General features: G+C 38.8%; 2 long non-coding RNA genes across 3 annotated transcripts in view; one reads left to right on the top strand and one right to left on the bottom strand.

Annotated features, from left to right (window-relative positions):
* Window positions 1-27,409, top strand: part of LOC141729346 (uncharacterized) — a 37,936-nt gene extending 10,527 nt beyond the window's left edge. Inside the window, exons 2-3 of the long non-coding RNA XR_012580759.1 lie at window positions 18,966-19,142; window positions 26,874-27,409. This is a non-coding gene — a long non-coding RNA (uncharacterized LOC141729346). The remainder of the gene's footprint in view (window positions 1-18,965; window positions 19,143-26,873) is intronic.
* LOC113459356 (uncharacterized) overlaps window positions 1-27,625 on the bottom strand; it is a 45,001-nt gene that overhangs the window by 6,350 nt on the left and 11,026 nt on the right. Inside the window, exons 2-4 of one of the 2 annotated variants that reach the window (XR_012580758.1) lie at window positions 21,127-21,249; window positions 6,452-6,502; window positions 6,209-6,368 (exon numbers count right to left, since the gene is read on the bottom strand). This is a non-coding gene — a long non-coding RNA (uncharacterized LOC113459356). The remainder of the gene's footprint in view (window positions 1-6,208; window positions 6,369-6,451; window positions 6,503-21,126; window positions 21,250-27,625) is intronic. The other variant, XR_003380513.2, reaches the window with a different exon arrangement.

Raw genomic sequence — 27,625 nt, 5'->3', positions numbered from 1 at the left:
CTAATTTTGCTTTAGTGAAGCAAAATTAGGAAGGAATGAATGGTTAAGTATTCTCAATATCTTTATGTTTACAAAATAGTACCAGAAGAACAGTAACCCAGGTGGTTTTTGTTCTTTATTACTGTATGAATGTGGAGACTTCCATAAATTTCAAGAGCTGCTCCACTAAATGTGTGATTTCTGTGGGAACACAAAACAGCCTGGTTGGAGAATGTTGGGGTCTTCACTGGTCTTCAAAACTAATGTGACAGTGATCCTTTCTCTGTCAAGGCCCAGTGTGAACAAAACTTCAATTTTGGAATTGGCACCTGGAAGGTCTTCAAAGCAGAGATTTCTGTTAGCTACAAAGCTAACTCTGTTTTCAGAGTTGTCACTGAGAGTGAGGGAAAAAATCCTGAGGGTTTTTTCTGAGGAGAGAAAATGAGATTCTCCTGGTCACAAAGCTGAGAAAGATACAGTTTGGATTTGCTCTGCTGAGAATACTGAGTTAAAAAAAGAAAAAAAAAAGCCGTAAATACTCGAGGAAGAGTGAAGCCCTTAGAGCTCATGCCATGGGAGAAATGAGAGAAAATGGAAAGGTTGGCTGTTGAAATTGCTTTCAACAACTGAAACACTGAGCTGAACTTTCAAGGACCAAGTGTTCTTATAGCAATTTCAAATTTATAAACAGATATTGTTGTATTTTTTTTTGAATGTTAACTTCTGAAAGTTGAAGAATGACATAGCTCATTTGAATGGGTGTCCTCCAATCAGGCAGCTTCCTCATGGAGCTGGGACTTGTACTGACACTTGTTTCCAGGGTAAGAGCTCTGGCAGCATTTGACAGGGCCCTGGTTTCATGGGATGATCTGTGCACATCTGGACAGGTTCCAGCTGTAAGAGTAGCGTGTCTGCTGTGTCACGCTGGCCTGGCTGGAAACACCACATGGAGGTGGACACTGGTGCTGTTGGATGTACTGCACAGTGCCATGGGCTGAATGCTCCTGTCAGGCTGCAAGCCTGTGCTGTAAGAGAAGCACTGGCTTGGGCACTGCATAAACATCCTGATCTTTGAGACTCGGACAGACTCTGAGAACATTTCTCCCTGAGCAGGGCTCAGGTGTCATTGCATGTGCTTCAGTGTCCATGTTTAGGTGCTTTGAGGAATTTGTGTCAAAAATTGAGATGCAAATTGAATGCAGGTATCAGTGAGGATTAGACTTCAAAATTACTGTCTTGAACTTTTCACATTTTTCTCGCCCTCTCTGCCATGTCTAATGCATCATGGTCACTGCCCATTGCTTTCTGATTATGTTTGATGTGTGTTTGTACCTGATGGAATCAACTGGTTATTTGCAGAACTGTGCTGAACTCGCTTCTTGAGCTCCTGGAATGACACTTTGATGAAGCCAGAATAAAAAAGCGATCTGCATTTATGCTGGAGTAGGAATATTCAAAATGAAAAAATTCTTTCTTTGCAGTTCATGTGCAATAGTATCTGTGTAGGTTTGTTTTCTGTGGTCTAGCGAAGAGTAAGTATTGGGTGAAAAGAAAGAGCAGGATTCAGCTCCTGCTGTTACTCTGCAATTTTCAGTAAAATATCCAAGACCCACAGGCTTCATTTCTTCACACTGTTAAAAAGTAGATCATGAATCTACTTGAATCTTGGTCATACTTGAAAAGGATTTTGTATTTTAAGTTGATAAAACAATTTTGAAATTCATTTAATAAAAATTAATATGAAGGGAAGAAATATTTCCTCAAAACATTTGAGAATGGTAAAATGGAAAATTTAAATTGCCTTCTTGGTGACTTATCCCTGCAAATTTGCTTTGGGCTTTTGAAATGAGACTGCTTTTTGGATTGTGCAGTCACAGAAATGCTGACCCACTGAAGTGAGTCTGATATAAGTAAGGTATAAACAATAGCTCCTCTCCTACCTAGGAACAAAATACTGGAAAATCGTTGTCAATTCTTTTAACAATATTCAGACTGTAATATTTTAAAAGATATGCTCTCTTTCTCTTAACAGTACAGTTTCTGCTGTCAGAACTAAGATTTTTCAATTTTCAAGCAAAGGTGATAGAATTTTCTCCTAAAGTATTCACCCAAAATGAATGCATTAAACAACACATTTGTTCTTTGTGTGTTTAGTTGTGAAACTTCAACAATTTAACATAAAAGTGGGATCTAGTGTTGCTTGCATGCAATTATACTGGTGATAATTAACAACTGGTGGAAGGAGGGAGAGAGCAGGCATATTTCTTCTCATTTTCTAGGATTAAAACAGTGAAGCTACAATGCAAAATATTCTTCATGCTAATACTAATTAAGTTTCCCCATACTTTTTTATATATGGAACACATTTTAACATGCCTTATACTCTATTAATTGCATGACATTTCTAAAGGGTAGTAGAGCAGTAACGGTGTTGGAGAATGTGACAGGGCATGGTTTTTTAATACACACCAGTACTCTCTGGCAAGGCAACTGTCTGAATGGATGTTCTGATTGTAGCCTTTCATGTTGTACAAGTAAGAGATTTTGTTGTGCAGATATTATTAAAAAGTTCTACTAGATTTTCTAAATTAGAGCACAGGTTTTCTGGCCTTCCTTCTGCATCTGTATTTTTTATAGTCTTCAGATTTGTTTCTTGATTCAAAAATGTGCTTTCTAATATATTCTCTGTCTGGCCCCGTGTGGTACTGTTATGTTTTCCTGAAGCTGTTGTTGTTTGGAATAATCTAGTGATGCTAATTCAAATTCACTTGTAGTGCTGCTGCCTAGATACATAGTAGTTGTTACAGGAGCCTCCACTCTGATAAGGACAAATATTCATGATGAAGACATTGCTGATTTTTAACTCATTTTCTCTTTAAGCTCAGAACTACACTGTTTATTCCTAATGAAGAGAAACAAAAGGACAGGTATATACAACAATGTACATATATGAGGTATATACAGCAATGTACATATATGACTTTATGAACCCTGAAATACTGTGACTAAGCAGTTGAAAACATGTGATGTATATTGTTTGAATTTTGTGTGCCACAATGTATTTAAAGTATGAATGTCTTGGATACCACTTTATCTACTGGCATTCTGCTTTTAGGAAATAATTAAAAAAAATATAATACTCTCCCTAAATAGTACTATGTCTTCCCCAAAAAAATCTCTATTGTATATCTAAAGAATCAAACACATGTTTTCAATTTAAAATCTAGGCATTTATTTCCTCCTTACCCATAGTGACTCCATTTTTGTCAGTAACTACCATTGATAAGTAGTGCCTTTAAAAGTGCTGATGGTTCATTGCAGTAGCCTTCATTAAATCCTGTTAAGAAAATGTTGAGAAACTATTGCTTTTGGTTTCCCAAAAACTCCAGAAGCAGTGACCACAAAGACATAAATTTATTTGGGTAGGATATTTGGTGAAGGAATTGACTTGCAAAAGATTGTAGATGGAATAACTGCAGAATCTTTTCCAAACAGTTACACTGCACTTTCTCAAATTATTCTCAGGGTTGACTAGATCCTGTGCTGTCTGCATGGCCAGATGGGATCCACCAAGAAACCTAGTGACATTGTTCCATCATTTTCCATCAGTTCTGGCTGACCAGGGAGGTATTGGGCAGCAGGAAGTCAGCCATTGTGATGCTCACCTACAACAAGAGCTGGAAGGAGGTACAGGCCCGCCAGCCTGAGCTCAGTGCCAAGGGAGCTTATGGAGCAGATTGCCTGGAGTGCATCACAGGGCATGTGCAGGACAAGCTGGGGAGGGCAGCATGACCCCCTTTGTGGTGAGCTGACTGCCCTGTGCATGAGGGAAAGGCTGTGGGTATTGCCTACCGGACTCCAGCAAAGCCTTTGACACTGTGTCCCACAGCATTCTCCCAGAGAAGCTTGGACAGGTGCTCTGTGCTTCTGCTGGCTAAAAACCTGTCTGGGTGCCCAGGCCCAGGAGTGGCTGTGCAAGGAGCTGCACCCAGCTGGCAGTCGGGCACCAGGGCGTTCCCCAGGGCTCAGTGTGGGACCAGTCCTGTCTGACACCTTTGCTCATGATCTGGGTGAACTATATCACTACATATCACTACATATCTGCCTGTGAAAATATGAATTCGACAACCTGTTAGAAGAGGCCTCACAAGCCTGTCTCTCTATGCCAGTCTTGACTTATTTTGTCCAAATTGAAATCTTAGAGCAGCTTTCTCGTATTGCCTCCAAGAGACCTGTGAACTCATGTTCAATTCAGAGATAACTACTAACCTTTGATTTTAATTCTAGCCTACAATTTCATTTTCTGAGTAAGAATGCTGCTAGACTTGTCAATGAGGCACATAGGATGGGCGTGATATGTGGGTTATTTTTCCCATTCAGGCTGTCTTGATTCTAGCTGCAACATTTCAAATGTTTCCTTTCTTTTAATGTAGGAGAAGTTGGCATTATCTTGTGACTCCAATACTATGGCATAATTTTTATCTTTTTTTGTAATTTTGTTCCTCGTACAATTCTTCATACTGCTGCAAAGGTTTCCCTTCCTGTGTTTCTATTACCTTTAATTCCCTTGCTTTGCAAAATCCATCCCCCCTTGCTTCACTAAACTTATGCTGTTGATTGATTCTCGAGGCTTTTCACAACAGTTTGCTGCATACTTAAGTCCTTATCTTCAAGACTGAAGGTGAACACCAAGCTCCAGTTAGTCTGGAACAATTACCATGTATCTGGGCAGCAGCACTACAAGTGAATGTGAATTGGCATCACTACAGATTATTCCAGTAGTTCCCATTCATCACAAACAGCAACAGCTCCAGGAAAACATAGCACTACTACATGCAACCAGACAGGAAATAGACCAGAAAGCATGTTTTCAAATCAAGAAACAAATCTGAAGACTATCAAAAATGCAGATGCAGAAGGAAGGCCAGAAAATCTGTGATCAGATTTAGAAAACCTAATTGACGCCCAGCCTTCTTCACCTTCTTGTTGAAGTTCCAGGCAGACACATTTGTTTTTTCCCCTGTACTGTTCCTATACCCACCCCTAAGCTGGGGTATCTGTAAGCAGATCCAATCTACTCCATTATCCTCCAAATCCCTGCTTAATATTTTTCTTAACTAAGACTAATACATGAGTGCATGAGTGCAGTCTCCTGAGATCAAGCTGAGCAATGCTGGTTGCTTTATCTCCACCATTGATGCTTACATTAATTTCCTCTGTACTTTGCAAAAAAGTCGTCTGAGGCAGGGGCAATAGCATAAACAGTGTTACTGCAATGCAGCTGATAAATAAAGATTTTTGAAGGCTGGCACTTCTAGGTGATTTTGGAGTCATGGCCTATGCTATATGAATGCTACCGAACATGTAACTCTGACTGAACAATAAGGTGTTAAGGGATTTACTTTTTATTTCCTTACTTATATGAAAGGTTTATTTTATTTTATAGAAACCTTTATTGTTTCTCAATTAAGTTATTTGTATAATAATGGCATGTGTGGGTAGCACAGGATGATAAATATTGAATATGTGGAAGTGATTCATATTTCATGAACTCTGATCCTGACCTTCTTACAATTACCAGAACAAATTACATTAATTACACCAAATTACATGACAGGTGGTGGAAGTTGTCATTAGTATCCATTACATACAGCAATATAGAAAGAAACTCCCTGGTTTTCTGTGGTAATTGACTGTAAGCATGACCACTCTTACATAACAGCAATGCACCCTCAGGAGGTGATGTTTTGTTTGTGTAGTTTTCATGTAAAAAGAACTTACTTATTTCAGAGTAAAAAAGCTTTTCCTGAGTGATAAAGGCAATGGAGCCTGGGTGCCTATGGATTAGAGTCTACTGTCTCCAGTATTGCAGCCCGTTTTCCACCTCCCTCAAAGTCCTAAACCAAGCAGTGACCACAATGACCAAGTGGGTGCCACATGTGCACCTCACCTCCTGATTGTGCCAGCTGCATTGGCAGCTGCAAAGGCTATTTGTGCTCCTCTGGGGCAGACACACATTCCTGTCCTTTAGACTTTATTGCTAACTGCTGGTCTTGAGGAAAGCTGCAGGAGTGCAATCGTTTGTAAGTTTCAAATTTGGGTTAACAGTGATTGTATGTGTGTGAAATTAGATGAGAGGACGATACTGTGGTAAGAGAAATCACATTTCCCTAGGCAAAGAAACAGTGAAAAACATTTTGTGCAAAAGTCCATATTCAAAAAGGAGCACCTGAGAATGATCTGGAAGGGTCATACAGTGTGACCCATATGACAGACTGGTGCAGCATGGCATTCCGCTCCACTAGGAGCCCCACCAGGACCTCTCACAGTGTAGGCTTTCCCCTGGCTCTTCCCTTTTAGTCACAGTGCAATTTTTCTGAGATGAAAGCCTGTGATAAGAAAGGGACATATTTTGATATTGTTGCATTTTAACCCCAGCCAGCAACTAAGTACCCTGCAGCTGCTCACTCACTCCATGCTCTTCCTTGGTGGGACGGATGGGAGAATCATAAGAAGGTGAAACCTGTGGGTGAGATAAGAGCAGTTTAGTAACTGAAACATAATAATAATAACAATAATAATAGGGAGAAGGAGACAGAGGAGGAAAAGGAACATAAAAAATGAGAGAGGGTAATAAACCCCGAGAAGAATAAGTGATACACAATAGAATTGCTCACTATCCACTGACAGATGTATGCCCTGCCCTCAAGCAGAGCTCAGTCCCCCCCTATCCAGCTCCCCCATTTATACATTGGGAATGACATTCTATATTGTCAAACATTCCCTTGGTCAGTTTGGTCAGCTGTCCTGGCCAAGCTCCCTCCCAGCTTTTTGTACCTCCTCACTGGCAGAGCATGAGACACTGAAGGACCTGGACTTGGGGTAAGCACCACATAGCAACATGTAAAATATCAGTGTGTTATCAACATTATTCTCATACAGAATCCAAAACAGAGCAGTGTACCAGCTGCTAGAAATAAAGTTAACTCTATCCCAGTCAAACCAAGGACAGATATATACACGTTCCTTCATGCCTGACATAGTTCAATTGTTTACTAAGCACAATGGAAATACCCATTTTACCAAAATTTGGGAATTCCCATTTTTCCAAAATGGGGAAATACCCATTTTAGCATTTACTAGTTCTCTCTTCAGAAAGAACTGAAGAGCACAGATAAGACCTTGTTCTTCCTTCACTTTGTTTTATAAAGCCTTTAACTGTGTTCTTCCCTGTAGAGCTTGTAATGCGTGCTTTTGCTTTCCTTTGCTCTTTTACATTGTTCTATTATTCATCCTTAGACAAAGTTTTATGGCTGTTGTTAGTTTGTGTTAAGAAAAAGAGTTTTAATTTAAATCTTTCAAGGCAATATTACAAAAAGAAAAGCAAAAATGTATTATAAACCTGAACAACTTCCTCCTAACTTTTAAAAATCTCTGATTGTCTGTGAGGAGTTTAGAGAATGTGACTCTAAAAATTTATGGTTTATTCCCTTAACCATTATTTGTATTATTTAATTAGCTTTATAAACAGTTTTTAGCCAGTTGAAAGGCTCAAGCAGTGTAATATAAATGAAGACATCTCCCTTTTCTGGATGTCTGACCAGAGCAGACTTTGACATTGCATGTAATTTCTGAGCACTATTTATCTAAATACCTCTTAGGACTGGGGCCTGAGACTCTGTTGATGTAATTGACTCTTGTTAGGCTCTTGGAGTGGCTTCATGAAGGACCATGTGCAAAATATCATGTACAGGTATTTTCCTGTACATACATAGGGGTTTTTTTTTTATGCAGTAGGCATGATAACAATAAATTAAACTGTTCCATAAACCCCAGTTTGTTTCCCAGGTAGGTGAGTGTACAATTGTACATACATAAAAAAACCCAGTCATGGACAACAAATGGATCTTGCTTTAAGAAAATGCAGTGGACCCTCTGTGTGAGTGATGAAGCAGTCATTATTTTCACATAAGCTGTTTGGTTTCAAAAATGTAGTAAAATCTTGTAAATCAAATGCAATCAAGAAATTAACATGTATCAAATCTTTGCAAAAAAGAAAACAGAATCTGTTGGAGGAGACAGTGGAGAGGAAAGCTTTGAATGAAGATTTTAAAAAAAGAAAAAAACTCATTAAGCAATCCTTTAAAAAGTGGATGAATGTGATATATGCACAGTGACATCCAGTGCAGTGTCACTGGAGGAAATAGTATGGTTAGTGTGGCTTTCTGCCACCTTCCACCCCACCTGGGGCATCTTTGCCTGGGCCAACCTCAAACTGGGAATATCAGCTCCTCTGTTCAATTACCTAGAAAGTATCTTTAAACAGTTCAAGGTCAGTGTATGACTAAAATCCTTCCATCTTGTTGATCTAGCAAATACTTTAGAATGAAGGCCCAGCACTATAGTTTGTGGAATAAACAATGTATTTCTGCTATAGATGCACTTTGTCACTGAGATGAAGGATGCTAAGAGCCCTGGGGCTGGAGACAGTTGTATTGTGTATAATGAGATTTCTGCAAGAAAAGAAGCTAGATGTTGTAGAGAACATAGGAATGGAAAACCTGAAGAAAAGAGTAAGGTTTGTGCTTTACCTTGCACTGACTGAAGCATGTATTTGCTGAATCTGTGCAGAGAAAGCTTTTCTTTTTGAGGCTGCCTAACACAATAGGAGAACTTATCTTACAGATGGAATCAGAATTTATAAAGGTTTTTATGTTATAACAAACATACACATGTTTTAAGCTGTGGTCTTGAAATCCAGGCCTTCAACAGCATAGTCTGAAATGTCACATGCACACACCTGCTCACAACGCAGGAAAAGAAGAATGTATGGGGCACAGGATTTAGGCATTCCACAGTAAATGAAATAGGGCTTCTGAAAGCTTTTGAAACTGTAATTTAAAAAAAAATTTATGACTTTTAACTTCTTTTATAAAAGTTAAACCTAGCTGCCCTTTTCTTGGAAAACTATGACAGTAACACAAAATTTACCTGTTGGATATGTTATTACAATTTTTCTTCAAGCCAGCATTGACCTTTACTATGTAATACCATCTAATACTGTATAGTAATTTAAATCTGTTTTAATGACTTTTGCAACATAAATGTTCTAAGTATAATAACAATTATTTTAACAAGTGTTTCCTGATTCCAGGCATGTGTAGAGAAGATAAGGTATGTAATATAGCTGACCAGATAACTGCTTTAACAAATTATATTCATTCTTCTTTATTTCGCTGCAAAATGAAAAGAGTTCAGTGTAGTTCAAGGAAAGCATTGTGATAAACAGACAGCTTAAATGTGAGCAGTGTAAAGAGCAGCAGCTTGCAGAAATATTGCTATAGATACTAAGACCGTATCCTGCCTCGCTACGGACCACACATAATTGAATCATGTTCAATAGAAGGCCATTACAAAACAGTGCTGATTTGCAATGCTAATGTGGTGAAGACAGCTGTCACTGGGAATTAAATATGATCATTCAAAGCCTGAATAAATGAGGTGCCCATTATCTTCTGGCTCTGCTACAGCCTGCTTAAAGAACACAAATAAATGATACTGTCTCAATAACCAGCTCAGTTTTGTCTTCCAGCCATAGAAATATGAAGAAGACAGAGGGAAGAGGGAGGGCACACAACAACATCAACAACAAAAAGCAGAGTCAATTTACAAAGACACGCAGAAAACCAATGCCCTACGACTTCATTTGCAACAGAACAGTATTTGTGGAAAAATAGAGAAAAGCTCTTTAACCAAGCTAACATATTGTAGTGTAGAGCATGCATACTTATTTACCAAAAAAAAAAAACCCAAAAAAACAGTGAAAAAACCCCGGTGTTTAAAAAACTCAATCAATGATTTGCCAAAGGAAATCAGTTAGAGATGCCAAAATGTCAAATGAACTGGAACAGGGTCTGCCAAGAGTGATGGACAGGCCAAGGTAGATTTCTTTTCCTTTGGCCATCCAGTACTTTAAATGTCATAAAATATTTAAATTCAATTTTCATGTGAACCATAATTCTTCAGGCACAAGGAAAATGCTGATCAAGTGGAAGAAATCTGCATTTACCTGAACAAAAAATTTGTGGGAAGTTTGTGTCATTCCACAGAGAGAAAAAAATGCAGCAGTGATAAGAAGGAAAAAGTTAAGATAAAAATGAAGGTTATTTCTAGTTCAGCTAGACCTCAGAGACAATTGACTTGTCCCTGGTGTAGCTGGCTCAGTGCTGAGTGGAATCTGCCTGTTAGGAGCTGCAGCTGAGCCCATGTGGGAGCTGTGCAGGGCTGGGGATCCCCATCATGCTGGGCAGGATCCTGTGGCCAGCCTGCTGCGGACCCTGGCCGAGCAGCTGCCTGTGCTGTGGCACTGGGCTGCTGGCAGAGGCATCACTGACAGCTGCTGGGACAAGCAGGGCCTTAATTGGTACCTAATTCCCAACTCATGCCTATAGAAAATACTGTGTAAAATTTGCACCTTAAAGAAAAAAAAAAAGAGAGAATAGAGAGGAGTAACTTACAGGAGTCCTACTGATGGTAGGTGTGAAAGTACTTAGTTAGACCTGTGATATCATCAAAGGAGAGCAACATATGAAAGAGTAAAGACTTGTTTTCTTCCACTGAAGTATTGCCCACCCACTGCCTCTTCACAGTGTTTTACATTTTCCAATAGGAAAAGCAGCTGTTAAGGCCTGGAAATGTCAGAATGAGCAGGATAAAGTGGAAGGAAGGGAGCTGAGCATAATGATGACCCAGACCACTATTTTGTGTAATTCCAGGTCTCAGAGCAAGTGACTGTTCTGGGACCTTTGACAAACTTGTGTTAAGTACACAACAGGCAACAGCTTTCACAGTGGAGCTGGCTGCACGTGTGAGGACATATGCTGGTCTAGAACAGAGAGATAATTCCAAGGAAAATAAAGATATGGGAGAAGATTAGAACATTCATCGTACAAAATCAACAACAACAAAAAATTGCTTAGAAGGTGCACGACCGAAAAATTGCATCTGATAATAAGATTAAATACAAGCAAGAGTAAGGTCATGTATATGGCACAGGAAAGAAAATCAAGAGGGTGCATAAAAACTGGAGACTAGCTCTGTAGAAGTCAAGTTCAGAAATGAATGGAGTTTTATAGATAAGAAAAATGAATGTAAAGTCACCAGTTGAAGCCCGGTTGGCATTGGTGAAACATTGTGAGTAAGTGCACAAACAAAAAGCAGCAGTGTTGCAAGACACATGGTGTTAATGCATCTGTGCTTGAAATGCTGTGTTTGCTCATATCCTCACATGTACTGGAATGCTTATGAAGTCAACAAGAAGGACATTGAGTAGTGGAGAAAAACATAATACAGAGTACATGTGTAATGACCACTAGCACCATATCTCTCCTCTTGAGAAATGAGAGGATTCAGGGGCACAAATATGTCAAGCTATACCTGAGGAAGTGGAAATGTTTATATTTTTGAAAGGGATCATGAATGCATGAGATAACCACATAAAACAGGTGTGAAAGGAGATTCAAGGCCAGAATCCTTTGGTATCTAAACAGTTTTTATATAAACTTCTCTTAAACAGAGCGAGGCTGAAGAAATACAGATTTGAAATCACCATTTTAAGTTCCTTCATCTGTCATTTACTTGATAACTAGGTGCTCTGCAAACCTGCTATCTGTAAGCCACTAAACAGAAGGACTGTTTTACCCTACTGTGAGAATATCTTTAATGGATTCTCTATTTTCACAGTTTAACTTGGAGTTTAGTATTTTTCCTGTTTTAAAGCCCAAGGAGTGAAAACCTTGTATTAACTGTTTTGAAACTCTGTGGGTACATTACAGCAGCTGAACATTTAATATCAAAGCCTTTGATTATGTTTAACTGAGGGGGTTCTTCTTCCCTGCCCTATTCCTTCCTGTGTCTCAGGCATTCCCTGCAGATTTATGCATTTTATCACTTCAAGGTTTTCAAAATACATTTTAATTGATAGGTAACTTTTGCTGTAAGACTCTTGTTGATGCAGGTTTGTAATTTTTAAAAAATGTGACAGGCAATGCCACAGGTGAAATGCAGCCAGAGAATGCAGCAAGGCATGGGCAGATTGTCACACGCTGCACAGTCCTGCAGTGCTGTGCCTGTGCACACCTCTCACATAAGATAAATGTGCACAGCAAGGCCTTTCAATCCCTCCTCTCTGACTCTGGTCCTTTTATGGTGAGACTTGGGGCAGGATGCTTTCCAAACGCTTTCATTCCTTCCATCTTACAGCACCCACAGCATTATCTTGTACTTCTCCTTTTTTCAGGTGTTTTTATGACCAGACAGATTATTACGTCCATATAATTAGCAATTTCAATGCTAATATTATTGGGTTTTTGATGCAGGGACTACAGTATTTATTTCACAGCAGTAAATGCAAGGCTCATTTGGCTTTTCTTCTCAAGAAGACCTTCAAATGCCACTGGATGAATGAACAATCTTGATGCTTTACAAAGAAAAGCTAGGATAATTCACAATTGTCCATTTTCAGTAAGGTACTTAGGATTTTCATGTGTTACAATTGTAGCATTTGAAACTGTAGACATGGTAAATGGTGAACAAGATATATTTCTGCCAAATGGAAGTGTGGCTCACACATAAAGTTTCCTGTTAGCTATGTGAAGCCAAACTTTAGTGTTGTTAAATAAATGACTGTTCAGTTAATAGATGAATGTTTTATGTCAAAGTGAGGAGTGTAGTAGATGAGGGAAAGATGTTTTTTACTTGGACTTCAGCAAAGGATTTGACACTATTACCCACAGCATTCTCCTGGAGAAACTATCTGCTCATGGCTTTGACAGGTGCAGAGTTTGCTGGGTACAGAACTGTCTGAATGGGTGATGCCAAAGAGTGGTGTCAAATGCAGCTAAATCCACTTGGCTCATGATTGCTACTGGTGCTCCCCAGGGCTCAGTCTTGTGCACAATCCTTTTTAGTACCTTTATCTGGATGAGGGTGTTGAGTGCACCCTTAGTGTGGTGGCAGATGACACCAAGTTGGATGGAGGTGTTGATCTGCTGGAGGGTAGGAAAGCTCTGCAGGCAGATTTGGACAGGCTGGATCCACGGGCTGAGGCCAATTGTGTGAGGCTGAATGAGGCCAAGTGCTGGGCCCGGCCCTTGGGTTGCAACAGCCGGTGCTCCAGACCAGGGGCAGGGTGGCTGCAAAGTGGAAAAGGACCTGGGGATGCTGGACACAAGCCAGCGTGTACCCAGGTGGCCAAGAAGGCCAACGGCATCCTGGCCTGCACCAGAAATAACATGGCCAGCAGGAGCAGGGCAGCGACTGTCCCCCTGTGCTGGGCACTGGTGAGGCCACACCTCGAGTGCTGTGGTCAGTCCTGGGCCCCTCCTGACAGGACAGACACTGAGGGGCTGGAGCGTGTCCAGAGAAGGGCAACAGAGCTGGTGGCAGCTCTGGAGCACAAACCTGATGAGGAGGGGCTGAGGGAGCTGGAGGTGTTCAGGCTGGAGACAAGGAGGCTCAGGGCTGATCTTCCTGGTCTCTACAGCTGCCTGAGAGGAGGCTGTAGCCAGGTGGGTGTGGTCTCTTCTCCCAAGCAACAAGGAACAGGACAACAAGAGAGAGCTTCAAAATGTGTTGCAGGAGGAAAAAAACTTACTAGGAAAAAATTTTTCGGGCTGCTCAGAGAAGTGGGCGAGTCACCACTTCTGAAGACATTTAAAAGGTGGGATGTGCCACTTAGGTACAAGGTTTAGTGGTGGACTTGGCAGTGGTGATTTAACAGTTGGACTCAATGATCTCAGAGGTCTTTTAGAACCTAAATTAATCTAAATAACCTCTTGTAGCTAATTTGTCCACCTAGGGTTACCTTGTCTCACCATGGAAAGGTGTAAAGAATCACAAAGCTATTAGTGACTTTAATTGGTTTTACCACATAGAGGGAATCAAGCAAGTAAGGTGTTCAGAAGAAACAGAGCAGATGTAATAGTTGTAAGACATATATTTGATTTGTACCAGGAGAATTCTGAGAAAAATAAAACAATGCATAACCTAAACAAAAATTTAAAAAACACAGGAAACTGCATGGACATATTCCACAGAAGGCAAGGATTTTGTCCCTGTGTATCTGCCTCTATCTGAAGCAGTTAGTGAAGCAGCGTTAATGAATCTTGATTTCAAAAAATCTTGGCCTTGTGCTTGACTGCATTACCCCCAGTACCTTCTGCTCCACTTACATCTCCCTACACTGCTGAAAGAAAAGGGACAAAGCATATATAAACACAGTATTTACCCTTTGACTTAAAATCAAAGCACTTGTAACTAAAAACCAGGGAAAGGGAGAGAGGAAGGGAGCAATGAGAATGTCTTACTGTAGTAACTGCAGCACTTTCTGCATATTTCAATTCCAAACTGAGCTGAATACTCTCATGTTCTTGCTATTAGCCCCATTTATTTCAAATTTCTCTTGAATGCTGCTGAAATCCATGGGAGAATTCCTGTTCATTTCCAGGCATTAACTGTATTTATTTTTCTGTCTAGTGGTATTAAAGTACTAGAATCTAAATTTTCTCAAATACACTCCTTGTGATGTCTAGATCTTATTTCATTTCCTATTTTATCTCATCATCTAGAACATTTAAGAAAGGAGAGCACAGATAATGATGATATTGCTTTCAGATAGGAATGGAATAAAATCCCTTTTGGATTATCTTCTTGATACAGCTAAGGAATGCAGCTTTGCCTATTATGGAAACATGGCAGATTTTTGGTGTTTGTGGTTTTTTTTAGGCTTGCACAACTCACAGGTTAAATCAATGTTTACCATAATAAATGGTATGTAACTGATGGAAACTAATTGCATTGTCTCATAAACAATGATTTGCTGTTAAATTTTTATCTTTATTTTTTAATGTTTGCCTATCACTGCAGGACTCCCTGTGATTTCACTTTTCATGATACAATAATCTTCACTGGTTCTTAAATTCCCAGTGGCTTAATGCCTTATAACTTTGCATCAGGGGCTCAGCTATTGCCCAGCTCTTATTATCATGATGTTAAAGAGATGCCCTGCCAAGTGAACAGAACTTTATAAAATCTCTGAAACCCTAAAGTTAAGAGACCCATGTGCTTAGATTATCCCTACGTAATCCAGCAAGTGTTACTCTTTTCCTGCTATATGTAGCAGGTAGATGGAGGCAATTGGGCTAATTAAACCCAGCACCAAAATACTGGGTCTTTATAATGTATTTTTTTGAACTTCTGTTGTTAATCCTGCGTATAAACTGTAATTTATTTCCTTCTCTCATTACGTGTTAGACTGAATAGGATAAGTGTCATGCTAAAGTGTTTGTGTTGTGTTGATAAAATTGGATTCATAGCAATGAGGCTGTTGCACAGCAACGAGTGTTTTATCTTTACATTATGACACTACAGTAATTTTTGTATGTTATACTCAAAATACTTAAAGGAATGGTAGAGGAAGGAATAGTGATTTCTTTTCAGTTTGCATTTTTTTTCTGTCATTTTGTGTCTTTTCCAAATGGTCTAAACTGTATTATTCTTCCTGTCAAATTTTATCAAAAATAACACCCAGAACTTCATACAGATTAGCTGTTGGGGGCATAAAATGTTTTTCCTGTCCATTTATTTTTATTTTTGTTTACTTTTGAAGTATGAATGGGGTGGAAAATCCTTCCACTAAAAGGCAGATGGAGATAATTGAACTCCTTTCATGCACTCCCAGGTAGAAATCGAACCCAAGACCCAGAGGTGAAAGGTGAGCTCTGTAACTGCTATACCAAACTATTCTTGGTAATTATCAGCACGAAAATAATTATTAACTTTTTAATTATAGTCACAGTGTTACATCTCTCCAAGGGGTTTAACTCTACTGATTTTCAACTTGTCTTATTTTTTTGGTAGACATCCAGTTGGAACAAAGTTGCTGGATAATATTTTTGACACAAAATGGTAACATGCTTTTCAAAATACAGGATCTATATGTTTTGTCCTCAGTGACACTTGTATGCTTCCAGATTTTGATTGCTTGGTAACACTGCTTGGCATAGTGCGTAGATTTAAATAGATTTAAATAACACGAGAAATCAGAAACTACACAGGAAATAAAAAAACTGTGTCCAGACTCTTCTCTTGTAAAATATATAGTTTGAAATTGGGATCTATATTAATAATAATACATCCTTTAATTTTAAAATATTATTCACTCTTTGTCTGTTGTTTAAAAATTTTTTTGATAATTTTTACATATGTTTCTTAAAGTTTACTTAGCCAATGTATGAAGCCAAAAAATGTACCGATTTTAAAATACCTTCTTGTTGTGTATCTAAACTTTTTCTGAGTGTTCAGTCTTAAAAATGCTTAATAAAAGGATTTATGATCAGTGGGAATCACATGAGATATTTCTGTGCCTTTATTAATTATATAGAATCATCTTTAGTACACGTACATTGTGGTTGAGTTCTAGTTCCTGGGTATGTGAGGGTCTCTGAGTACAGGTGCTGTATTAAGCTGTGTTTCTGGAAGTGGTACTTTCAGGAAAGGCTTAGGAGAGAGAGCAGCCTATCTGGAAGAGAAATGGAGATTTCAGGTTGAGGACTGAGTATAGCAGCAAGAGTGACTCCCATCCTAGAGTGAATCAGCGCAAAGCAAGCTGAACAAAACAACATTAAACAGCAGCAAAGGCAGCACCCTAGATTCCTGCTTCTCATCACATGGGTGTGAAAGAAACCTTATTTAGCAACTGTAAAATCCTTAAATCTTCACAAGAAAATGGCAATGTCCAACAGGGCTGTAAGAGAGAACACTAAGCCCGTACTGATGTTGCATTGCCATTTTAATATTTTTCTGTAAGAGCCATTCTTTTAAGGTTATAAGCTGATATAAGCTACTGATGCATGGAAAAACATGCCATAGCTTTTGAGGACCTTCCCTGCCTCCCCAGTTCAAAACCAGAATGTCTTTAGATACTATTAAAAAAATGTACTTTTATGAAAATCTAAACCTTTGTCAGTCAAGTCAATGGGTAGGAAAAAAAGCACTATAATGGGGAATGCCATTCCCCATTACAGTAGGGGATTGAGATATTTTGCATATATTAATACCATGCAAAACTTCAAAAGCAACCCTACTGTTCAGCTCAGACCAGGAAAAGGAACAAGAGATAAGGTAGGTATCTATAAACATGTAAGGCTCCAATGATGTCATCAGCTCTCTGGAAGAAAGACATTCAAAACTAACTCAGTGCAGTTCTACAGCAGAGGGGTAAAAGAACACTAGGAGGAATGTAAATTTCATTTATAATGGCAGGTAAAATTTTCATTATGGAATGATCAGATAAGTATCATAAAATATCAAAATGATATATTATTTTAACTGAATAACTTTGTCAAAAAATGAAACACCAGCCAAAATCATATATAAAAATGCTTAGGTACCATACCTGTGCTTCAACAATTAATATAAAATTTCCAAGATGAAATTAAGGAACAAAAATATCTTCTGGGCACATTATACCCAGAGAAACACTTTGGATTCTGCGAAACAAAACTATCTGCTAATTTTGCCAGCACTGGCTGCAGGTACAGGGTGCCATGAAACAGAGGATGCTGCAAGGAACAATGAAAAGGAGAGATAAGGGTCAGAGAAAAACATCTACAGTAATACCAGGGACAGATGCTGTGAGGATAGTATTACAGGAAATAAAATCTGTTTTTTTTAAATGGGGGTGAAAACTGATAATTTTAGAAGATGTTTATTAATGGATGTTGCTGAGTAGGGAGTAAGTCAAAATACATTCCCTTATTTTACAATACAGATACAGATGCTAAAGAAAGACCTTGTGAATGAGATGCAGTTATTTTTGTCTCACCAGTAGACAGGTGATTCAATGTCAAATGCTTCAAAAAGTGATAAATTCCTTTCCAAAACCCAATAATGATACTAAAAGCACATCTCCAAAGAATTGAGATATTTTTGAGTCAGCTATGAACTCATTCACCATTTGAGTAAGCTTTGCAACAACTGAAGCTAGCAAAGGCCAGATGAATTTGTTACTTATTAGTGTAGTTCAAAGAAACTGACAGCATCTTTTCTTCTTCCCCCAAGCCCAACCAACCAATACTGCCTTGTCTATTATAAAACTCTGGTAATAGCCAGAAACACTCTTCATGTTTATTAGTACAGAATAGTTGATGTCACAATTTCCTGCCCTCTCTACTATTTCAGCAAACAAGGCAAGCAGTTATTGAAAAACATTAAGATGATAACTTGTAATAGTAATTTTAAAAATAAGTTGAATAAAAGAAAAATTGTGTGAGTGTGAAGGATTAGCAAATCTGTGAGAATGGGTTTAGAATGTTTTTATGGGAAATAAACAGTAACACATGCAAAGCTGCTGAGCTGTTTTGTCTGCAAAAAACACAGGTCAATTCAAAGAAGAATTCTTCATCATTGCAAGAGAGAATTGGAGTTTGGACAAAAGTGATTATACCTCTGTTTCTCTAAATTTAAAAAATACTTGTTTAGGCCTAATTTCCTTGAAATAAATTTATTAGAAAAAACTGCAGCTAGAGAAGTGATTGCCTGTCTCAAATCTATTGCCCACTGTGATCCCCAGGTCTGTTGCCTGCCAGCAAGCTGCACTGTTATGGGCAGGAAGTCAAGCAGCTGGCAGAGCTGTCAGCCTCAGATGTATTGGTGCTCCTGACCATTCTCAGCCTACCTACCCAGGGAAAATGGTGAATAAAATTGTGTTTTAAATAGTGCCTTGACACAGATTACTTGCTGTGTTTATGACTGATTAAATTAAAGCACATTACCACTACATGAACAGAGGATTCATCCCGAACCTGCTGATAATGGGAGACATGAGCTGCAGAACCATTTGATGGTGACTTTGTCCTGAAATTTGAACATATACACAGAGTATATGAGCATTGCATGGCTGTAGCCCTCTTTCTCTCTCCTGACAGGGAATGCTCACCCCTTGATCCACCATCTCTGTGTGTGATGCTGCCTGTCTCTGCAGTGCCCATGCTTAGGAAGAATGCTGTAGAGCTGCTGTGCTCCAGATGCAGAAGCTGCACTGTCCCCTAAACTGATTCATGAGATGAAGGCCAGCAAGGATCTGCTGAAAAAGAAGGTCAGAGGTAAATGATAATGATAGGTACTTGAAATATGGAAACTGGAGCAAATGGACTGACCATTTCTTAACAACAATGATGGGCAGGGTTTGAGTGCATTGGCTGTTCACACAGGGAACCACACAAGGCACTTCAGGCTGCGCTAAAAGTTGTTAAGAAATTTAGCTTATAGTTATTTGTATCACATTCATATCTCTTTGTCCTTATGCTTTTTTTTCCTTCTCCTCAGAATGGATGCTGTGACACTGGGAACTTCAACATCCAAAATTACTGAGGGTAAATAGTGCTATGGAAACCTGTTTAGTTACAGCTCATTAGAAATGGTTAAAGAATGAATCTACTCTTTTGCAAGAATTGTTTTAAGAGGCCTGACTGGCTAGTGCAGCCGAAGGAGTGAAGTTGTTATGTGGCCTTCAATCCAAGAGCAAGACTTTGGATTGAAAAATCCAAAGGGAGGGAGTGAAAGGTACAGGAGAAATGTTGTCTTAGCTGCTTGCAGTTGGACAACCTGTAGAGAAGGGAGTAGAAGAGTAAGGCATGCTACAAGGGTAGTTCTGTATTAGAAGAAAACAGAATTATGGAGCAGGGCAATAATGATATCAGGAACAATGCTCTCATTTTCTTTATCCTTTATGGTGGAAATAGATGAAGAATAAGGTCAGAGTTGAATCTATTACCACGAGTGAGAATCTGATGAAAATGAGAAGTCTAATCCCAGCAATAGGCAATGTAATTGAAGTACAGATGCTTCTGCAGAGTGCAGAATGGTGAATCTCTCAATCCTGCACAATCACATTTCTGATCCTACGTCATGTATATGTATAGGTGAGGGCATGTGTACAAAAGTGCATGCACAGTAGGGAGGTGCATTGTCATAACTTCTTGTTTCCAAGCAAATATCTCCAAGCAAAGATCATTTTGCACAAGAGGAATACCCTGTGTTAACAGAAACCTCTACAGATTTAATAGAATCAGCAGGTTCTGCCTGCACTGCACTGCACATGAAGTGTAGCAACAACTCCTTGGCAGCAGAGTACCCCAGTGCCTTTGCTGCTTATAGCCTCTCTTGCTTCTGATCCTGGGATGTTCAGCTCTGAAAGGATGTTCTTTTCTGATGCACTTGGGAGGTTAGGATTGTCCTATTTATTTACTCCCTCTTTCCTACTACTGCATTTTTGTTTTTAAAGTATTTGATTCCTAACTCTTTTTGGTCTCATGGTTACAAAATGTAGTGCTAGTGCATTACTGAGGATGCAGAGCTCCATCATTCCCCTCCTCTGTATCCAGCAAAAACAGGTCCCAGATCAACTGAGCATTTGGAAACCTGAAGAAAAGAACTAACTTTTCCTTCTATACCTTTATTTCCAATGGCCTGTTGAAAAAACATGAACACCAAATCAAACCAAACCAAACCTGAAAACCAAACCAACTGACCAACCAACCAAACAAAAACCCCTAAAACCCACCCAAATAAAAGAAATAGGGCCATAATCCTACCTGACATAGACTGTCATTCTATTGCCTTAAGTGTATTTCAAAGCATGAAATGATCTTGGGCTAGGACTCCTAGTCAGAGCAAGAAAGGACACCTGCCTTATTTTGACAAAACTTCCCTGTTTTCAGTGGGTTTTGCACTGGTGGTAGCTAAAAATCTGCCTGTCAGTAGCAACTGATGTGAAGAAGATCAATATTTGCTCTGATATTTCAATATCTTAGTTTTGCAACAACCAACCAAGTTATCTCCCTTGTTCTGTCAATGCTGCAGTGTTACAATGGATATTTTGATTACATTATGCCATTTATCTACACAGAACAAGAGTGCAGGTAACTAACAGAACATGTGTCCTGATGTTAGCTAGACATGTTGCTGCTCTGGATGGTCAGGCTACATGTGCATGTGCAAGCTGGACTTTGACAGTACTTATTTATTTATGTGCTATTTTTCATCAGGAAGCAGCAATATATTCAGAAATGACAACAAGTGATTTACCTTTATAAATAAAAGGATGAAAACAGTATTCCTGTATGACTGGAGAAACATATGGAGGTACCCAGAGTTCTCTGCTCTTCCCATTGTCATTGACAGGAACTGGTGGTGTTCTGTGTATTTGTTCTTAAACACAAAATCACAGAGTCTTGTCATGTAACTATACTGAATGAAGACATACAGCAAAATTCAAGTAAGGATAGTAATCTTAATTTTTTTTCTAGTTGCAGCTAATTCTTCTGTACAAAAAGATATTTAAATAACATAGGCTATAAAAGAGGCAGCAACCAGCCAGAGCGTATGTGTGTAGAAACTCTCTAATATAAATTAGCGCCTTTTAAAAATCATGGTAAACTCTGTTTTCTGTAATTATAACAAACCCTAGAGTTTTACCCATGTAATAGTAATTTTTAGTGTCTTCACCATTATTTTCCTTTTTATATATTTAACTACAACTAACTTGAGCAGACAATGTTAAGTGGGGAAACAGATGTGGTTAAATAGCCTGTAATTATGCCTTTAGTCATCTCTTACCATCACAAGGCTCCTCCTGCTACTATGACCAGAAAAAGTGACCTAACTGATTTTACCAGCAGCCCTGCCAGTGTCTGATGCAGAATAGATGGCCTTATTAAGCAATCAGAAAAAAAAAAAAATAAAAATCAACCATTACAGTGGAATAGTAATCAGCAGTGTTTATACTAGTCCCACAATGCACAATCAGAACCATGAATTCTGCTAATTGGGTACCTTTTGCATCCAGAGGTGCCTGCAGTAGGAAACAAAAGGGACTTGAAAATTAATGTTTGTAGCAATTAGTTTCTGTCTAAAGGCTTAGCCCAGTTCATGGAAGCCATGATTCAAACACAGATTATTATAGTAAGTATGGTATTTAAATGTCCTCTGTCATTATTTAGCATCAAATTTAGCATTGCAGGACTAATTTGGATTTAGTCTTTAAAATATGTTTGTAGGGAATTTTTAAAGTCCCCAAGTGCAAACCATTTATTTTATGCTCTTTTATGTTAACTTTTCAAGACTAGCAGTCCATTTCAGATTCACTGTAGAGCTGATTAAATGTGTTTGCTGTTGAATAGATGAGATTTACAAATTACATATTGAAGAATGTTGGACTGTTATTTTTCACAGAATGATCTGTGCTTTATGGCATTTTGAGGGACTTTATACTTCATAGAAATATAAGGACTGGAAGTTTTTATTTATAAAACATGGCTACAAATTCACACCAGTGAGTAGTGGTATACAAAGTTTTAAGAAGAGAAATATAGGTATGCAATTTTTGGAGCAAATTATTGGTGCATTTTGAGGTGAACTTCAGTGAAAGCTCAGTGGATTATGTTAAGCTGGTTGCACTTTTACGCTTTTCTTTCCTTCGAATCTTTAGCATTTCTGATGTAATAATCTGATAGACCTCTGTTCTTCAGTCCTTACCAATACAGACTCCCTGCTGTAGGTGCTTAAAGGATAAATTAACAGTAGTACAATTCAAGTAACCCCTTCACCTTTGCATCTAAGAATCAGCTGCATGTTCTTGCTTTGCTAAAGGTGTCCATATGGCTACAGCAGGACTACAGCAGTGGCAATAGCATACAATAATGCCTAGAATTCAGGAAAAGAAACCTTAGGAAGATATATGAAAAGAGGCAAAAAGTCTTTAAGTCAACCCTCAGTCTTAGCTCTGCTCTTTAAAGGTTACAATGAATAACGGAAATGTATCATCTGCAATTTGTTAATAAGTTGTCACCCTCATTAGTTAACTACTGTTTAATCAGTATGTGATTAACTGTGTGACCTTAAAAAGATTGTTATTAATACAAAACATTGCATTATGAAACCATTAAGTTATAGGAAAATATTGGTACTTTGAAGACAATCAGAATGTTAAGTGTGATAGTTTTTAGAGATACTATACCAACATTTCCTCTGACTGATTGCATTACATATTGATAGCAAGTATCAGTATGTAGTGCAATCAGTCAGTGGAAAATGAGTGAAATGTGAACTAATGAGAGCTAATTGTCTCATATAATAGCAAGGACACAGAATTCTATCAATTAAATTAGTCTGAGTTGAAACAACTATCAGTGTAATAATGTTGATAATATCAACCAAATTAGATGTAATGAAATAAATGGTATGCTAAAGATCAAGGATACCCATTGGCTTCAACCCCCACCTCCTGCTAACTATGGAGAGAGCCTCATGACTTTGGGCTCAGTTTGCCTCAAGTTCTGCCCAATGCACAGCCTGAAACGTGGTTCTGTACTCAGGGCACTGGTAGTGGGGACTTTGTTTTAATTACTGCAATTTGCATCTGGCAAATGGGGGAAGCCCTCTGGGAGGCTGAGGCAGTGAACAAATAGCAGTGAGATGACATTACAGACTATTGCTAACTTCAGCACAGCTGTGGGTGAGAGCAGGCACCGGCCTGGGCACACCAGGTGTTGGACCTTTTGTTTTTTCCTTTGGAAAAACTGCAACTGAAGATCTGTAATGAGTGACCAGTAACAATCTCATAGTGCTCAAAAGCTGCTTTCTCTCCCCTTGCTTGGTCCTGTTCTTTCCACTTGCTCTTAGGCATGGCTTCCAAACCTGTTCCAAAGTTGTTCAAAAACAACTAAACCACATGGGGACTGAATGATGAGGGTTAGGTTTTCAGAGAGATGCTGAGAATACAGTAGCTCTCATTGAGGCTGACTGGGATCATCAGTCCTTCAGCCCTGATATTAGGAGTTCAAAAGGAATTAGAAGCCAAACATTACCCACTTCTCGGCTTCAAGACTCTGAAATTTCTGCTTTGCTCTGTTTTGTTGTTTCACCTCCTCATCCCCAGTTTTAGTGATTCTGTGATCTAATTCTTGGGACCAAGAGAAGCCCATTAAAAGTCAAGTAAATCCATCAGTCACTCCTGTAACAGGAGTTGGGATTATTAGCAAGAGGAATTCTCAAAACTAATAGAGAACATTTATCTGGGTTTATGCAATAATGCAGAAAGGCATTTAATTTCATATAATGGTCCTAGTAACCTGAGCAGTCCCAATCTCTCCTCAGTTAACACCCTAGAAGCATAATCTGTTAAAATGAAAAAACCCAACCAGAGCCAGAAATTGAATGTTAATAGACAGTGACATTTTGAAGTTTAAAAAGTGAAAGAACTTGATGTCTGAACCAAATGTGAGCATTGTGAGCATTGTGAATGATTCACAAGTGAAAATTTTGTGATGCAGTAAAATACTGTCTGTAAAGCTCAGTTTCTGCTCTAAGGCCTTTTGGGACCATGCTGTCATGCAAGAGTTTGAGCTTGTGAGACATGGTAAAATAAGCTCACACATAGAGAGCAGATAAAGGAACCATAGAAGCAAAGGGGCAGATAAATCTAAGGCTGGTAAAACAAGAAAAAGCAAATTGCATGCAACCTCAGAAGCAGGGAGAAGAAGTAATGATAAAAAAGTCCCTGTGGCCAGACTTGCCACAGGTAATGGTTTGCACTTATGCAGTGTTCACTTTGCCAACCTGTACAGCTACTCACAGTCTAAGACAACAAATACAGAAAAAAGTTGGGGCCACACAGTTCATAGGTACTACTACTAAGGTACAACTACTTGTAGTAGTGTACTAAGGTACACTTGTGATGTGTGCTGATCTGAAAATGCAGCTCAGGAAAGCATTGCAGAGAGACAATGCCCCAGCAAAACTGCAAAATCTGGCTGACGGCTTTTGTGCTGATCGTGTGAAAATCTGCAACTGTGCATGGATGTTTAAATTGGCCATTTGTGACTGGATGAAGGGAATTTTTTAATCCATTACAAAGAATGTGGATGTAACAGTGTTATAGCTGAGCCATCTTACTGATATCCCTTTCAAAAAAAAATCATCTCCTTGTATTGTATGATCATGGGAAGCAAATGCTGAGAATATTGCCATGGTACAGAATGCTTGTGTCAGAGGAGGGAAAATAACAAAACCATTCACAGTGCTGAAATCACAGAACTGAAAAAACATCATCACTCCCTAATTGCTTATTTTACTTATTATTTAGAAAGCACTTGACACCTCTTATCTCAAAGGTTTAGAGGGATGCTGGCAGATTCAACAGCATGTCACTGAACCCACCACAGGCCTCTGTCATCAGTACCAAACCCCAGTGGGAGGAACAAATGGGAAGGAATTCCATTGGACTGGGCACTAAAAAAATTCCATTTCAACATGAATATAAAGTTCATTTTGAACCTCCTGTGAAAGAATTTTGAAAGATGGAAGGACCAGGAATTTCCAGTGGTGTGGCTGTCTTAACTGATACATTAACAGCATGATAATCTGTACTGCAGTGACAGATGCAATACAGTCAGTTCTGGAGATGAGAATGGGCAATTAACCAGGGACATGAATCATCCTGAATATGTTGGAAAAGACAAGCACATACACTGACATAAGTCCTAAAGATAAATGCTCTTTAGTAGTAGAAATATAGCCAAAGAAAAAGGGACTCTTATAAACTAGCTGAGAATCTTAAACTATGAATTGCAAAACATTCAGAAAAGAAATTAGAAAACACTAAGGGAGTTATAACATAGGGAAGGCTAGTCAACACGAAGATCAGATAGATGATGCATGGATGGATTGGTGAGATCACAAAGATATGAGTTAAACTAGAGAATCCTCTGGAAACTGCTACAACATCATCACAGGTCATGCTTGAATATGCAGATATACTTTCTGAAGTTATAATAATCAGTAAGTGAATAAATTTCTTAGCTAATTCTCATAATACATAAGGATGAACAAAATATTTAAATTGTATAAATAATTTTAATTGTGAATTTAAATTTAACAAGTTTAAAATGTATAAGCAAATTGTAGAGTCTTACATGTGACTACCAATCGTTGTTTTGGTGGACCTTTCTGTTGATATTTTTCTTTCTGTTTTTCATTTAGCAAGACTATTATCTTACCTGTTTTTTGGATTGCAATTAATTTCATCACCCTCATCTGTTAATAAACTTTCTTTCATACATACTTCCCCAGCCATAAAAACCTTTTTAATCCTCCCAAGCCTCTTTTTACTTATTCAGGATTTGATGATAATGCTACACTATGTCCTCAATAATTAGTTATGTTGTAGGAGCAGGTCAGGTAATTAAGCAGAACTTGGAACTCTGGTCTCCCTCCGCACTCTGCTCCTGAAGTCAGGGTTGGATTGTGGCTCTGTGCCTCCAGTCCAACCAGTAACTTTGAAAAAACAGAGGGAAAGGCACCTGGCAGACACAGTGACTGATTTCCCTGCTGATTTGCATGCAGGTCCTGCTCTCCAAGCCAAACTTTTTGCTGCACAAGAGAGTAACATGTTTCAGGTAGTGTAATACTTTGGTGTTTCTGTGAGCCTCAGCTTCAACATTTTATATTTTCTTGGCCTTGAGCTAAACAAGGAAGTCTCAATGCTGTGGTGGCCAGCAGACACATAGATACCGGCAAAATGTCATGGTCAGGCAGCCTGGGCTGGGCAACAGCATCACATCTGGTGCATCATCAGTGGAGCAACATCCTTCTACTTTTTGTCTTCACATGTCAACTTCCTCTAATTATGTCTGAATGTTTTAAACTGGTTTGCTAAGGAAATGACCCTTCTAGGATTTTACTGCATATGTATGTGTGTACACATCACTCTGCCTACACTTTAGTTATTTCCTTTCTCCCTTTCTCTTTTTCCCCTCTCCTCTATAATTTTTCAGCCTATTCTTCAAATCCAATCACACAGACATAGACAATCCAAAGATGCTTTGAGCACAGATATTCAGGTAAGAAAAATAAATCCTGTGAAATCTCCCTTATTTTGCATCTCTTTATAATCTCAGATATATCAGCAATACTTTACAAAGCTAGTGTTTAGGTTTCTTTTTCACAGGAACTATCTGTGGCACATGCACTAATTCAAACTTAATAGTCACTTTTCCTGAGGGCTCCCTTTTCATCTTAGGTTGTTTGGTTTTTTAAATCAGATACCTTTTTATTTATGTCTTACTGTTCTGTTTGCAGACAGCTTCTGACTGCTGTTTCTTTATTTTTCTCGATGAATTAACATGGTTTCTTGTTCTGAGTAATAAAAGTTTGTAACTCGAGAATCTCTTTAATACACGTGTATTGTGTTTGTTATCCAACAGAGACACAGGAGGTCAGGTTTTCTCCATGATGGCTTTTACAAGCTGGAGAAATAATTATCCTTCCTTGATCCTGTGTGCTTTGTAGTCAGAGCTGTTTTTCTCTCCAGGTTTGCTCAGTGTGTGCCATTCCACATGCTTGGTGTGGCAGGAAGATTGCCATATGTGGCCAGTAGTCTGCCCTTGCACAAAACTCACCCTGCTGCACTGCATTGCCACAAAACCCTAAAGCATTGTCCACTCACCTGGTGAAACTTGCAGGGCAAACTAGTGGGATGAGTTAATCTGCAGAAGGGAAGAGGAGAAACTAGTTGGATATTTTCTCC

The sequence above is a fragment of the Zonotrichia albicollis genome, chromosome 6 (genome assembly GCF_047830755.1).
Source record: "Zonotrichia albicollis isolate bZonAlb1 chromosome 6, bZonAlb1.hap1, whole genome shotgun sequence".
NCBI classification, from domain to species: domain Eukaryota; kingdom Metazoa; phylum Chordata; class Aves; order Passeriformes; family Passerellidae; genus Zonotrichia; species Zonotrichia albicollis.
Note: the sequence above shows the minus strand (reverse complement) of the source record. Positions and strands in the feature narration are given on the sequence as shown.